Source organism: Sminthopsis crassicaudata, chromosome 2 (assembly GCF_048593235.1).
Source record: "Sminthopsis crassicaudata isolate SCR6 chromosome 2, ASM4859323v1, whole genome shotgun sequence".
NCBI lineage: Eukaryota > Metazoa > Chordata > Mammalia > Dasyuromorphia > Dasyuridae > Sminthopsis > Sminthopsis crassicaudata.
The window spans coordinates 206,869,979-206,884,997 of NC_133618.1; the positions used below are offsets into that span (position 1 = coordinate 206,869,979).

General features: G+C 32.9%; 1 protein-coding gene across 3 annotated transcripts in view; it reads left to right on the forward strand.

Moving 5' to 3' along the window:
- TAF1B (TATA-box binding protein associated factor, RNA polymerase I subunit B) overlaps positions 1–15,019 on the forward strand; it is a 90,999-nt gene that overhangs the window by 40,932 nt on the left and 35,048 nt on the right. The gene's annotated exons all lie outside the window — the stretch shown is intronic.

The following is a 15,019-nucleotide window of genomic DNA, read 5'->3' on the forward strand; positions in this document are numbered from 1 at the left end:
GACACAGATACAAAACTGAAATAGTTCCCATCTTCAGGGACTTTACATTTTATTGAAAGAATACTTTTGAAAATAAGCAAATATAAGATAAATGTACAAAATAAATATGGTATTGAGGTAAGGATGGATTTGGAGAGAACTTTTATGGGAAGTGACATTTGACTTGAGCTTTGAAAGGAGGTAGGGTTTCCAGAAACAGAGGTGAATAGATATAGAGAACATGCCAGGTATAGAGAAGAATCTGTGCCAAAAGCATAGAGATGAGAGATGGAAGATCTAATGTAGAGAGCAATAAGTAGAGTATTAGGGAGTAATACGTCATCAACCTGGAAAGAAAAGAAGGAACCAGATTATGGCAGAACATGGGTGTTTGTACTTTATCTAATTGCAATCTGGAGACATTGAAATTTCTTGAGCAAGGGAATGATCGGGTCAGACTTGGACTTTGACAATATCAGTTTAGTAACTATCTGGGGGATGGAAGAAAGAAGAAGCCAAAGGACAAAAGGTCCAATTTACAGGCTTTTGTAGTAATTCAAGGTTGTATTGTGAGTAAAGAGAAGTCAAGTGTGAGAGGAAGAATTGATAATACTTGGCAAAAATAAATAATTAAATGTGTGTGGAATATGAGTGTGAATAAAAATTTGGGGAAGACTATTGAACTTCTGTGATTAAAAGAAAGTATAAGTAGGGAAATTAGGAAGTATAGAGATTTTAAGGGGAAGAAATACCAAATTCCGTTTGGGGTATATTGAGTCTGAGATGCCAGTTAGGTATGATCAATAGGCAATTGGTAGATTCTGGCCTGGACAGAAACTTTGGATAAGAAACAGGTAATACAGCAAAGGAGACTGAGGGGTGACCAGACAGGTAATAGGAGACCCCAGGAGGAGCAGTATCACAAAACTGAGGAGACAATTTCCAGAAGGAAGAGGTAGTCACTTCATCCTATTGTATATGTGTTCTGTCAGTTTTCTTTCCTCCTTTGACCAGTTTAGATGAGATTGAGGCTTATGTCAGCCATTCTTTTCTCCCTTGTTTATATAGATATCTACTTGCTCATCCCTCTTGTATAAGATAATTTTCCCTTGCTTTCCTCTGTAGTATATCCCTTTCCCTCTTTCCATCCTTCTCTCAAGATCATTAAGACATTACAGAACTTCTCCAAAGCCTTGTCAAATTAGATCACCTTTATAATCCTTAATGATATGATTGAGAAGGGTACAAATTGTATTTTCATCTTTGAATTGTTTATTCTTATTTAACTTTAACATTGTTTATTTGCTTTTTTTTTTAATGTTTCCCTAATTTTCTATATTTGGACTTCAAAATTTTAGCATAGTTCTGATATTTTCATCACATGATGAAACTGTTTCTGGCTAATGGAACTTATTTTTCCATTAAAAGTTCATTTTCCCCTCATAGCATTTTACTCAGATTTTCTGAATAAGTTATTCTTGGGCATAAATCCATAACTTGACCTTTGGAATGTCATATTATAAGTACTCTACTTCTTTTTAGTGATGACTACTAAATTGTATATGATCTTGACTGTGAGTGATATTTAAATTTCTTTTTGGTTGTTTGGAATATTTTTTCTTTGACCTGAAGTTCTGAATTTTTTTCATTTTGGGTTTTGTTTTTTTTTTTTCAGGAGGAAACTGATAGGTTTTTTATATTTCCAGTTTGCCATCTGATTCTAAGAAATTTGGATAATTTTCTTTGAAAATATCTTAAAGTATGAGGTTTAGGTCCCCCTCCCTTTTTTTTTTTTTTTTTTTTAAGCATAGTGTCCAATGATTCTTATTTTTTTTTCCCCTCTTTGATCCTGTTTTTCCAAGTCAGTTATTCTTGCTTTGAGATACCTTACATCTCCCCCTCCCTATTTTCAAGTCTATTGGTTTTGTTTTAATATTTCTTGTTGTCTCATGGAATCATTGTCTTTGTTCCATTCTAATTTTCAGGGAGTTAGTTGCTTAAAAAGGGTTTTATAATTCTTTGTGCCAAACTGTTAATTCCCTTTCCAATTCTTCCTTCCATACTTTTTGTTTTCCAATTTTTTCCTTTGTATTGTTATTTCTTTTGCCAAAAGACAAAATTCTTTTATTTCATCTCTTCTAAGAATATTGATTGAATTTGTGCCCAAGCTATGCTTTTTTTTTTTTTTTTTTTTGAGGCTTTGCTTGTAAATGGATTGGAGTCACTCTCTTTTTGTAGGTTTTTGTCATGAGCATCCCTGTCACTATAATAGCATTTTATGATGTTCTTTTTATTTGTTTCTTTGCTTTTTCTTCTAGAAGGTATTGTAAATTACTTAGTACAGTTACTTATATATAGTAGCTTCTTGATAAATGTTTCTTCCCTCTACTTTCTAATTTTAGATTAATGTTAGAGCCTTTGTGAAATTATACAGGGAAGTTCTGGCTTTGCCAAGTAGCTATTGCTGTTTTTTTTGAATTATTGAGATATTATTCTAAGATCTCAGAAATCATTGAGGCTTGGAACCTGCAAGTTTTCAGTGCTTCCACAATGGTCTAAAACCAGTTCCCCCATCCCAATTTACACACACACACACACACACACACACACTCTGAATAAGAGTAGTATGCTTCAGGATTCAGTCACTATCAGGCAGCTTAATAGCTCTGCTGGCTCAGAGTGGCAGGGTTATAAGTTCTCCTTTTGAGATAGATTCCTGCCCGTGGTCATTTCTCTTTAGTTTTCAGATTGGACTAAAAGTTGGAACTGAGATCTTGTTCTGTTTCTGAGGTTATAGCCATACAACTGCTTCTGGCTTTTAACTGATTCCTTTTTCAGGATGCAGCTTACATCAAGCACATCCATGTGCAGGATCCTCCTTTGTCCTCCTTGCCTCTGTGACTTGGAACTGGGTAATGGACAGCAAAGCTGCCAAGTGGCACTCAATCCTGTTGTGGTACTCATGTATGGATTTGGACCTTGCTTTTGCTTTGGTGCATGATCTCTCCCTGGATGTTTTCTGTTTCTCTTTGCCTACATGGGATGAAAAAATTACTTATTTCTACTTTTTCTTTTTCCATCAGGATTCTGGATTATTTTTTTCATCTAGATCTTTTTTGGAGAAATTTGTTTGTTTTCATGAGAGGTAGTATTCATTGTACTGCTTCCTTCTACTGTGTGATCTTGGCTCCATCTTCTTTGTAGTTAATATTTAGAGCACTGATCTATTTTGATTGATATTTTGACTTAGAAACTCTTGAATTCTTAAATTCATGAGCTTACTGTCAAAACTAGGAAAATGCTTTTCTCAAGATTGCTGATATTGGGACTTTGCTCAAGAAGGAAGGAAGCAGAAAATGGAAGGCTGTGACCAGAAATTCAGGCTTGTGGAGACAAGCACATAATCTGCATTTTGCTGCCATGTGGTGGTAACCAACAGTTTCATGAAGATTGAGATAAATCCCTTGCTTCCCTTCTTCCCCCACCTCCTTTTAAATCCAAGGGAGGGAAAGTACTGGTAAAATCTCAAGAAGAGAGTTCATTGGGTTTTTTTTGTTTGTTTGTCTCATAGTCCACCAAGTAGAGGACTCCTTCAGAGACTGAGTGATCTATTTTCCCAAACAGTTGCAAAGTGATTTTCTTCAAGTGCAGGTCTGTCATGTCACTTATTAAACTAATAAACTCCTGCTATTCCCTCTTGCTGTTACGATCGTATACTTTTGTGTTTGGCATTTAAAGTTCTTTGTACCTCAATTTCTTTCTGCCTTTCTAGTTTCCTCAAATTACTCTCTTCTTACATTTAATGATCCAGCTGTTTGCCATGCCTTACACATGAAGCTTCATCTCCTGTAAAAACTCCAGGGTTAGCATGCTCTTTCTTTCTTTTGCTTTTTGGAATTCCTGGTTTCCTTAAAGATTCACTTTAGGTGTCCTTCAGCAGAGATTATTCCTCTTGCTCTTTCTTTCTTTTGCCTCTAGAATTCCTGGTTTCCTTAAAGATTCATTTTAGTGTCCTTCAGCAGAGATTATTCCTCTTGCTCTTTCTTTCTTTTGCCTCTAGGAATTCCTGGTTTCCTTAAAGATTCATTTTAGTGTCCTTCAGCAGAGATTATTCTTCTATGCCCAGCTGTTAGTACTTTTGCACCTGCTTTGTATACATCTTTTTATAATCTGTATGTATATGCTGTTTTTTTCTTCAGAATGAAAATTCCTTGAGGAGTAGGAAATTAATACCATGCCTACAGAAGAAACTGCTAATAAATGCTTAATTTATCAATAACATAGGAAAGAGTTGGGAATAGGTTTGGGTTTTTTATTACATTAATAATTAGCATTATTATAGTGTCTAAATATTTACAAAGTGTTGTACATGTTATCTCATTTAATCCTCACAGCAACTTTAGAAGATAATATTATTATCCCTATTTTACAAATGGGAAAAATGAGGATCAGAAGAAATTAAGTGACTTGTCCAGAGAAACACAGCTATAAAGTATCTGAAGCAGGAATTAAGCTAGATCTTCATTCCTCCAATCCCAGCACTTTATCCATTATACTGCCTTCTGTCAGATAATAAGTAGCCCTTATTCAGCAATTGCATTACTTTTGAACTGCTTAAACTGTTTTGTCATGTCGTCATGCCCCAGGAAACTCATCACTGGAAAATCTTGTCATACTTCCAGAGAGAAAAAGCCTTGGTGCTTACATCTCATTGATAATCCTTTTCCCCTCTAATTGGAACTTTCTGACTATAGGGCAAAGCCATCAACTCCAAAAACCTTCATTAGATTGTAAGCTCATTGAGGGCAGGAACTATCTTTTTTAATTGCTTTTGTGTCCCCAGATTTAGCACAGATTTGCCCTACCTAGTACAAGTAGGCAATTAAAATGAGTGTTTATTGACTGTTGACATTTTAAGGTTTGCAAAATACATTACAAATATTATCTCATTTTATCCTCTTTACCAACTCTAGGATATAGGTGTTACAATTAGCCACATTTTACAGATGAGGAAACTGAAGCAGACAGAAATTAAGTTAGTTGCCTAGGGTCCCAGAGCTTAGTAAGGGCCTGAGTCGGGATTTGAACTCAGGTCTTCCTGGTTCCAGGTCGAGTATGTTCCCTACTCTGCCATTTATTTCATTGATTTTAGGAAACTCTAGGATAAGAAAATTCCTACCAATGCTGATTGGTACATTTTCTGTAGTTTGTAATTACTTAAAATAATTTATCTCATTATACTCAATCTGTTGGTGGTCCCTATTGTTTACTTTATCAAATAGACTAGGCTGCTCAAACTAAATCCTTATATATGCTCCTGCTTCCTGACCCTAAGTATCTTTTTCATACTTTTCTCTGCCTATTCCTTCCTTGTCCCCCTTACTTATTTTAATCCAACCAACCATTAAAATTCAGCCCAAATACTTTTATTCTTTTAAACCTTCCTTGGTTCTCCTAGAATAGTGATTATTGCTTCTTCAGACTTTATATATGACTATATTTTTACATTTGTTAGATCCTCAGGTCTTATTTGTGTGTCAGTAACCTCTGTCATAACAAAAATTATGTTTTCTCTAAACTGTATTACTCTAACACAGTTCTTACTGCATAGTATGACTTTAATAAGTAATGATTGAATTGGAAAAAAGAATACTTTTAATTACTTCATGAGGCAATAATTTTTCTGTATAGTTATTCTGTCATTGAATTTCATACCAATTTCTGTTGAAAAAATGCATACTTTTTTTTTTATAAAATAAATGATTTGTAAAGATATTTAGTATAATTCATTCTTAAAACTGAGAGCTCCCTACTATTAGAACAACTATGCCATCATATATGGCAGTGGTTCCTCTGATAAATGGGAAAAGCCAAATGAAACTTTGAAGTGGATTCTCAATATTGCAATTGCTATATACACCAAAACCAAAAGCCTAGAGCATTGCTATTTGCTCAGATTATAGGAGCCATAAAACTACTGATTACCATGGCATATACTGATTACTATGGCTAGCCTAGTGAGGAAGAAGTTAGAATCATTACCTGAACTTAATTGCACAGAAAGAGACAAGAGTGTGAATGTCTTCATCCCTTATTCAAAACACACTGCAACTGTTTAGTTATTGACTACTATTTTCTGTGTATTTCTTTTATTTCCTATGTTTTCTGTTCTTTTCTCCATTTATAATCTTATAGGCTTGAAATGATTGAATTCAAAAAAGGGAATCTTAGAATTGGAGATTTATCTCACCCAACACCCAAAACTCTGAATTGTGAATCATTCTGCATAACTCTGACAAGTTCTACTTCTTCTTTGAACACCCCATTGATTCCTCTATATCAGCTTTGAGATTCTTTAATGGAGATTTTTAAGAGGTTCATATTTAGCTTGGTTATTTAACATTTTTATCAATTACTTGAATAAAATAATAGAAGAGAGGGAATAAGCATTTATATAGTGCTTATTGAAAGTGTTATCTCATTTGGTCCTCACAACAACTTTATAAGGTAGGTGCTATTATCCCAATTTTTTAGTTGACAAAACTGAGACAAATAGATATTAAATGACTCACCCTAGTTTACACAATTAAGAAATATCTAAGACCAGATTTCGGTTCAGAGTCTTGCTTGTCTCCTGGCCCAGTGGTTTATCCACTGAGCCATCCAGCTGCCTCTATAATGTGTGTATATATATATATATATATATATATATATATATATATATATATATATATATATATATATATATATATGTAACATTTTAAATATATATTATGTATACAAAACAGAAGCATTGGTGATATTCTTATCAAATATGCAGATAATACAAAGCTGGAAAAAATAATTGGATGAGAAAGTCAGGGTCTAAAAAGATCTTAACAAACTAGAATGTTAAGCTGAATTTAATGAGATTAAAATTTAATAAAGAGCTATTTGGGTACACATATCAGGTTCACAGTACAAGATGGAGGAAATGTAGATAGATAGTAATTCATCCAAAATAAATTTAGAGATTATACTGGGCTGCAAGTTAAATATGAGTTGCAGTATGGAAACAAAAAACCAGGATTGCAATTTTATGTTACATGAAGAAAAATGATATATGGAATGAAGAAGCTGAGAGTACCACTGTACTTTTATTTAGAATGCATTTATAGTATTTTGTTCAATATTATGGATATCAGATTAAAGGAAAGACATTTCATAAACTAGAGTATGTTCAAAGGAGGGTAACAATGGATAGTGAGAGTCCTGAACCTGAGGACTTGTTGAAGTAATTTGTGATGTCTAGCGGCAAGGAAAGATCACTTAAGCATTTAACTATAACTGTTTTAGAGTATTTGAAGGGCCATAGTGACAGAGGGGGGTTAGAATTGTTCTCCTTGATCCTAGAGGGAAAAGCCAGAGAGTTAAAGTGGTAGAAAAGCAGATTTCATTTTGATAAAAGAGTTGCGTTCTACCTCCATTCTACCATCTCCACGAAAGACTAGTTTATCACATGGTGGTAATGTTGCACAACTGATGAGGTACAGACTTGACTAGATGAGTTCTTAGTTCATTTCAGATTCTGTAATTTCTACCTGCTCTGCTTTGGCTCTTTGGGGCCAAATATAAATATTCTAACTCCAAATTCTTATTCTCTGAATAATAATTATACAGAAAATGGGATCATGTGCCCTAACTAATGCTTTTCATTCTCACCTTTTTCCAAGAGACAAATAAATTATCTATTACCAGTCCTTTTTTAAAATCCTTTGCTAATTTTCAAGATTTATTTGACCTCTTTAAAGCAGAAAATATAAAAGTGTTATTTATTTATTGTTTAGCAAACCTTCATATACTATCTGATAAACCTTTTAAGTGTTTTTATTAAATATAATTTAAAAAATAAATCTCCAGTCTTTATCATGCTCTTCCAGTGCCTCTTCAAGACATAGAGTCATTAAAGGCTTTGTTAGTGGAAAGCATGTTTTGGGAAGTTACAACAGGCTGAAAAATGATCCTCCTATTGTGATGAAGTGAAATATTGCCTAGTTGATAGAGTTCTGGATTTGGAATCAAGGCTTATTTGACAGATGAAAACACTAAGGCTCAAAGAAGTGAAGTGATTTATTTGCTTAGGGTCACATAACTAGTAAGTATCTCAGCCAACATTTATGCTTAGTTCTCAACTCCAAATCTCGAGGGAATTTCATTGACCACAAAAATTTACAAAGACTATGTAACAAGTCATAAAGGGGTTGTCATCTGCATGATGGAGAAGAGATTGGTAAAATCATAATTTCTAATACATGTCTTTTAGTCTTTTTAGTCTTTTAAATTTGGCTACTAAATTATACTTGCTCACAGCTAGTCACTGTGTGTCCAATACTTAAGTTATAATACAGAAAGTAGAGTAGCTTTGGTTTGGTAATACTAGGTGTGTATCTTTTTCTTCCTAATTACAGTGTAATTTCTGGGAGGGGCTGATGAAAATGAATCACTGTAGTTTTTGATCATGAGTTAGTGACTTTGTCTTGACTAAGGAGAGAAGTGAAGTTCTTTTTAAAATTCTTTATTGTTCCATGTCTTATATCAGGCCCTTGCTAGAATTTTAGCCCAGATTTTTAAATATCTTTATCACTTAAGTGATGTTGACATCATTTTGGAGCTTAATGTTTATTTACTTGGGCTTTCCCAGACTTGAGTCTTTAATTGCAGTCTTACTTATTTAACATATTCTACTCTAACTAGATTGGAATGCTTCAAGGAGAGATACTCTGCCTTATTCTTAGAATCAGGCTATTAGAAAATTATCTTAGAGATTGTGTGGCATAATCTGAGTTTTGCTGATAAAGAAACTGAAATCTAGAGAGAAGTGATTCATCCACTGTTATCCAGAATAGGAAGGCGGCTTAGGATAATGTGAACCAAGTTTGAAAGACCTTCATGAATGTATCCTTAAATGTAGGAGGGTTTCATTTACATATAATAAATGAAGAACAGCCTCCATTATGTTATTTTGGAGAGTGTACTCTTGCCTCTCCTGCTGATAATTAATGATTTGTAGTTTCCTACTACATTAAGGAATTTAGTTTACTTTATTACATATTATACATAACAACAGTAACTCAAAAGTTTTTATTAAGTGCTCGTTGTATACAGATCATTATGTTGGGAGCCAAAGGAAATACAAAGTTCAGATAAGATGGCCCCTCCAATCAATATATTTATCATATCGTAAGGAAGATAGGAAACAAACCTTTATTAAGTTTCTGCTATGTGGCTGCTGTTCTACAGATATTATCACAACAACCTTGGGAAAGGTAGATGCTATAATTATCCTCATTGGTTAAGTGATTTACCTGATGTCACACAGTAAGTGTCTGAAGTGCTCAAATTGTTCTAACTCTTGGCTCCATGTTCTATCCACAGTATCACTTAGATGCCTAGACTAGGATAAAATGATACTGCATAACTATAATACGCAGTATTAAATGAAAAGTATGCAGTTAAAATCAAAGTGCTTTGGGATTTCTAAGGAGAAAAGGTCATTTTGAGTCAGGATGATCAGGAAAGGTTTCACAAAGGAGGCAACATTTGTATTGGTCTTTAAGGAATAGGTAGGTCAAAGAGGATGACTGAGTCAGATGGTAAATCCATTTGAGAAAGTTGGGAGAAGGATCTTAAAGTCATGGGATGGCAACAACATAACCAAACCTCAAGTACCTAGTACAACAATAATTATTCTCAATGAGTAACCAGTTGTTTACTTTTACACATAGTGGTAGACTTAGTATTACAGAATTTTTAAGTGATTGTGGATATGCAGGTAATAAGGAATATTGAAAACTCCATGGATGGTTCCTAATATTTTCATTTTTAAAATACTCTGTAAGCTTAAGCCTAAGCTTTTAATTATGATGTGTACTGCCCTCCAGTGGACAATGTTGAAAAGAAGTGCATTTGTTTTTAGTGGAACTTGTAAAACATATCAACCTATAGTTTTTGTAGTCTCACTAAAGGTGACTTGGGGTTTTTAGCTTAAAATACAGTGTTCTCAGCATTTTATCTTTTAAATCTTGACTGTTCCTCACCCTGGAATTTTTATGTTCAGTAAATTTTAAGTATTGTTCCAGAGACTTGGGTCTTGTCATTTAACAATTTAAGTGGGTCATTTTATTTTCCTTTGGTGTCACATTACCCCAGAAAACATTTCAGTAATTATTATAGTTGGAAATTAAAGATGTAGGATTAGATTTATTCAAGTTTTGAAGTGTTGGCAAAATTTTTCTTTTACTTTAAACTTTATCTTGTTGATAGTTATTGATATTTTTTAAATTGAAGTCCTGTTTTTGAAAGTCACTATTTGCTGATTAATGTGCTAAATCTTTAGTAATGAAATATTGTGATCTTTATTTAACCATTTTTTGTTTTATATGGTCAGAATTGTGTGTGGAAGAATATATATTAGCAAACGTGTTTTTAAAGTTAACTCCTTACTTAGCCTTTATACAGTTTTCTCATTTTCTTTGGGTTTTCTGAATTAACCATGGGAGGGGTTGGAGGAGAGAAAAAATAAATGAGGATTCTGTTTAGAGATTAAGGGTGAAAAAAATTATATAGAAACAAATAATCTGGGATTATGTATTGGGGAAAGAATGAAATGTTGCCATACAGGTCTGGTAGCCAATGCTGGCCTCATTCCCAGGTTACCATACCACAGATACAACATTGGATAAAATGGGAAGTGTCCAGACTCCAGGAAAAGCAACTGTTCTTCAAGGATTCTTTAATTGATATTGACTTAAGAAAACCTTTTTTCCTTTATGCAAACTGTATCTAAAAGGATTTATATAGTCAGCTGTTGAAAAGTGGACTGTGAGAGAAAAATATTTCAAAGCACTTTTTAAAATTAGATAAAAAGAAAAGGTATTCCAAATGACAAGATTTTTATTGATTCAGTATAGACATTTCTAAATTGTAGAAAAATAGATGATTAATACATTGGGAAGGGTTATATAAACGTAGTTTGCTTTGTTTTGCATTCCTGGCCTACTTTTAAATGTAATTTTTTCCTTTCATTTTGTCTTTAATCACTACACAAATACATAGATATTGGTTGTACTTTATACGTAAATCTGTCTATAGCCTCTTTTGATTGAACTGGCTATCTTACAGGAATCTCAAACTCTATATATCTAAAACTAACCCATTATTCCACACTTCCCAACTCACCTCTCTTCTCTGAATGACCCTATTATTATTTTCTACTATCAAAGAGACAATGATTTTTTTAAAAACTCACTTTTATTTTCAGTTCCAAATTCTTTCCCTCTTTCCACCCCTTTCCCTACCTACTTACTACCATCTTTCCATTTACCATGGTTCATAACCTTGGTGGTATCTTCTACTTCTTACTCTCATATTACATAATTGTTAAATCCTGTCACTTCTGTGTCCATAACTTCTCTTGAATCTGTATCTTCTTCTCACTCTCACAGCCCTAGTTCAGGCCCTTTTTACCTATAACCTGGACTGGACTATAGGAATATCACACTGTTTGATCTTTCTCCGTCAAACTTCTTCCCATTCCAACCATCTTTCACATAGCCATCAAAATAATTCTCTTAAAGTATAGTTCTAACTATATTTCTACTCCCATCCCCAATAATACCAGTGGGTCTTTATTACTTTTAAGATCCACCTTCCCACATTCATATATATATATATATTTATATGCATATCTATGTATGTGTGTATATATATTTTATATGCATATCTATGTATGCGTGTATATATATTTATATGCATATCTATATATGTGTATATATTTATTTATTTATATGCATATCTATATATGTGTTTATATATTTTATATATACACATACATACATACATGTTGTCTCCCATGTGTAAACTCCTTGGAGATAGGGATTATTTCAATTTTATCATTGTATTTCCAGCCCTTAGCATTATGCTTAGTACATAGTAGACACTTAATAAATTCTTGCTGTTCAATCATTTATATTCACATAGGTAGATATGTTTTATGTATATATTTATATTTACATAGTACTTTTTAAATACTTTTCATTCTTTTATTTAGACTTTTTATCTTACTTCTGAATTTTTTTATCTCTCTCGTTTTCCTTGATCATATTGTATCTTTTTTGTTATTAGTATATACTCCTTTAGCATCTACCAACTTTAAGTTTTTTCCAACTTTCCAATATTGTTTATAACATTGCTATGAATATCTTTGTACAAGTAGTTTTTTTCTTCTCTGCATTTAGTAATTCAGATACAGTTTGAAGAGGGAAAAGTATAGCTCTCTTCTTTTATAAAGACAGTAGAAGGAAAAGTGGAAGATTTTAGGTTCAAAACTCAGCATGTGAACCTTAGGCAAATTACTAAGTGGTTTTGATGAATAATAAAAGAGCATGCTGGAATTAAACTCTAAAATCTCTTCTAGTTTTAATTCCTTAAATGTTTAATTGGGATTCCACAATCTTCTAAAATTTGGTCTTTTTCATTTGAACTGCTCTCTATCTTATACTGTTAGGTTTTGTTTGTTTTTTTTTTAATCCAATCATTATATTACATTTCATAATATTAAAATATGTCTGTTATTTGAGTTTGTTGAGATGTGTTTAGATTCCAAATCTATAACTGTATTAGCAATTTTTCTCAACTTTATATTATCTACAAAGTTGATTTGTTTGTCAGTTATGTTTTTATCCAAGTCATTGATTAATATGTTGAATAGCACAAGGCCAAGGGCAAAGTCTTGTAGATCTTTCTTTAAGTTGATATTGATTGATTAATCTATTAATGGGATACTAAGTAGATTAGTGGAGGAAAGTTCTTCCTTTTTTTTTTTTTTTTTTTTTTTTTTACTTTGTGCTTAAGAAGCTGGAGGAGAATAGCTAATAAGAATGACTGAGTACATGAGAAAAAATATTTGGATGATATATTATTTAGGACAACTTGGAGCTCATTGGTACGAAGAATGTGAATAGCTCCATTTTGTATATATCATACTTTCTCAATAGATTGTTCACTCCTTGAAGAGGAGGGGTGCCTATTTTATGTTTTTGTATATCTACAATATCTTAACACACTGCTGGATGTGTTGTTATTTATCTGCATCCGACTCTTTATAACTTTGTAACTCCATGGACCATAGCACAATAAATGTTTCTCTTCTCCACTGTTTCCTCAAGTCTGTCCAAGTCATGTTCATTGCTTTCATGGCACTTTCTGTCCTTCTTATCCTCTTGCTGTCCCCTTTGCTTTTTTTTCCTTTTTTTTCCCCCCTTAATCTGGACTAAATATTTAGAATTTCAGTGGAATTGTTTTAAAGTTCTCAAGTTTGACTAACTTTGGGGGGAGGGTATTTTAAGTTAAGGCATGTGTAACTAGCTTTTTTGGTTACTTCTGATGTTAATATGTGCCTTGTCTTTTGTAAAATGAATTCCACTGAAAATTATGCTTTATTTTAGTAAGTTCCAAGAAAAAAAATCTATATTTAAAAGAAAGAAAATTTTAAAACATAAGGTAAGGATATGATTAATGTTAGATAATGAAAACCAACTATTGTTCCCCAAGACACTTTTGTTATAAATCTTTTACAAGTCAACCTTCTTTCTAGGAGATGTGTTCAGTTTCTCTTGTAGCTACTTGGTGTACGAGAATAGGCAAAACTTGTCAGAGTGTCAGTTTTTTCATCTATAAAATGGGGGTATTTCTGTGACATATTTCAGTAGCGTTTTATGAGGAAATCACTTTACAGACCATAAAGTGAGTTATTCATCCATTCTTCATACCACTGTCAGAATAGCATTTTTCTCACAGTATTATAGTTTTTGTGATTTCCCTTGTTCAAAATTGTTCATTGACTGCTCTCTGGAGGTTCTTTCCATATATAAGTTGTATTACACTTATGTATTCTATTAAAACTATTAGTGTCTTAAGTAAGAAAATATATTTGTGAAACTATATAATATTTTTTCTGACTCATATTTTCCACATGTAGCCCTTAAATCAATATGGTGATCATTATGTGAATTTATCAGTTTTATGATTTATCTGCAACATTTTAAATCTCAGATTGCTTTCTTTCCAGTGACAAACACCTTCCAGTTTTGCTGTAGTCTAAGCAAAAGGTAATAAGTAAAATGCTTCAGAACTAATAGGGATAAAATTGATAGCCTGTATGTTACACACTATTCTGCTTCTATTCTCCATTAGGACATGTCCATAAGAATTGCTGTATGAAATATAGTGCTAGTCCTCCTTTCTTTGAGAACATTAGGGAGCATGAATTATGAAAACCTATATATACTGTCTGATTTAGTTGATGTTTGGTTAGTTTTATTGAACTGCTTCCTCCCCCTCTCCCTCTCCCCCCCTTCTTTTTCTTTGTTGTTATAAGAAGCAACTTTCTGAAGAATGAAGGGGGAAGAAAGTATGTATTTGGAAATGGAGGAAATATAAAAACAAAAGATAGCAATAAAGAAAAACAATTTCAGTCAGTCAGTAAGCATTTAAGTATCTACTAAGTGCCAGGCACTTTGATAAACACTGAGGATACGAAGATCTTGCTTTCAAAGAACATACAATCTAATGAGAAAGTTAGCATGAAAATAATTTTACTAAGAGCTCATGAATCTTTAAATAAAAGAATCATACACATAGTTGAGTATTTCCCAGACTTAATGCAGTCATTGAAACAACTTGAAATCTAATGTTTAATTTGTCTCCCCATAACATGTGTAATCTACCATTGGTGCTTAGTTCTTGACTCCTGATAACTTCTGTACAGTTATCACAGTCTGTATATGGGCACACATTCCCAAAATAACAATATATCTCCAAATCAGTAATCCCTGCACACTATCTTCCTTGGAAGATACTGTTTTGAATATAGATGTTGTTCTTTGATGCCATGCAGTAGACTTATAACCATTAAAACGTTTTCCATAAAATCATGCCATCTCAGAGTTGAAATGAAACTCAGAATTCCTTTGTTCCCATCCTCCTCTCTATTGTCACTAAC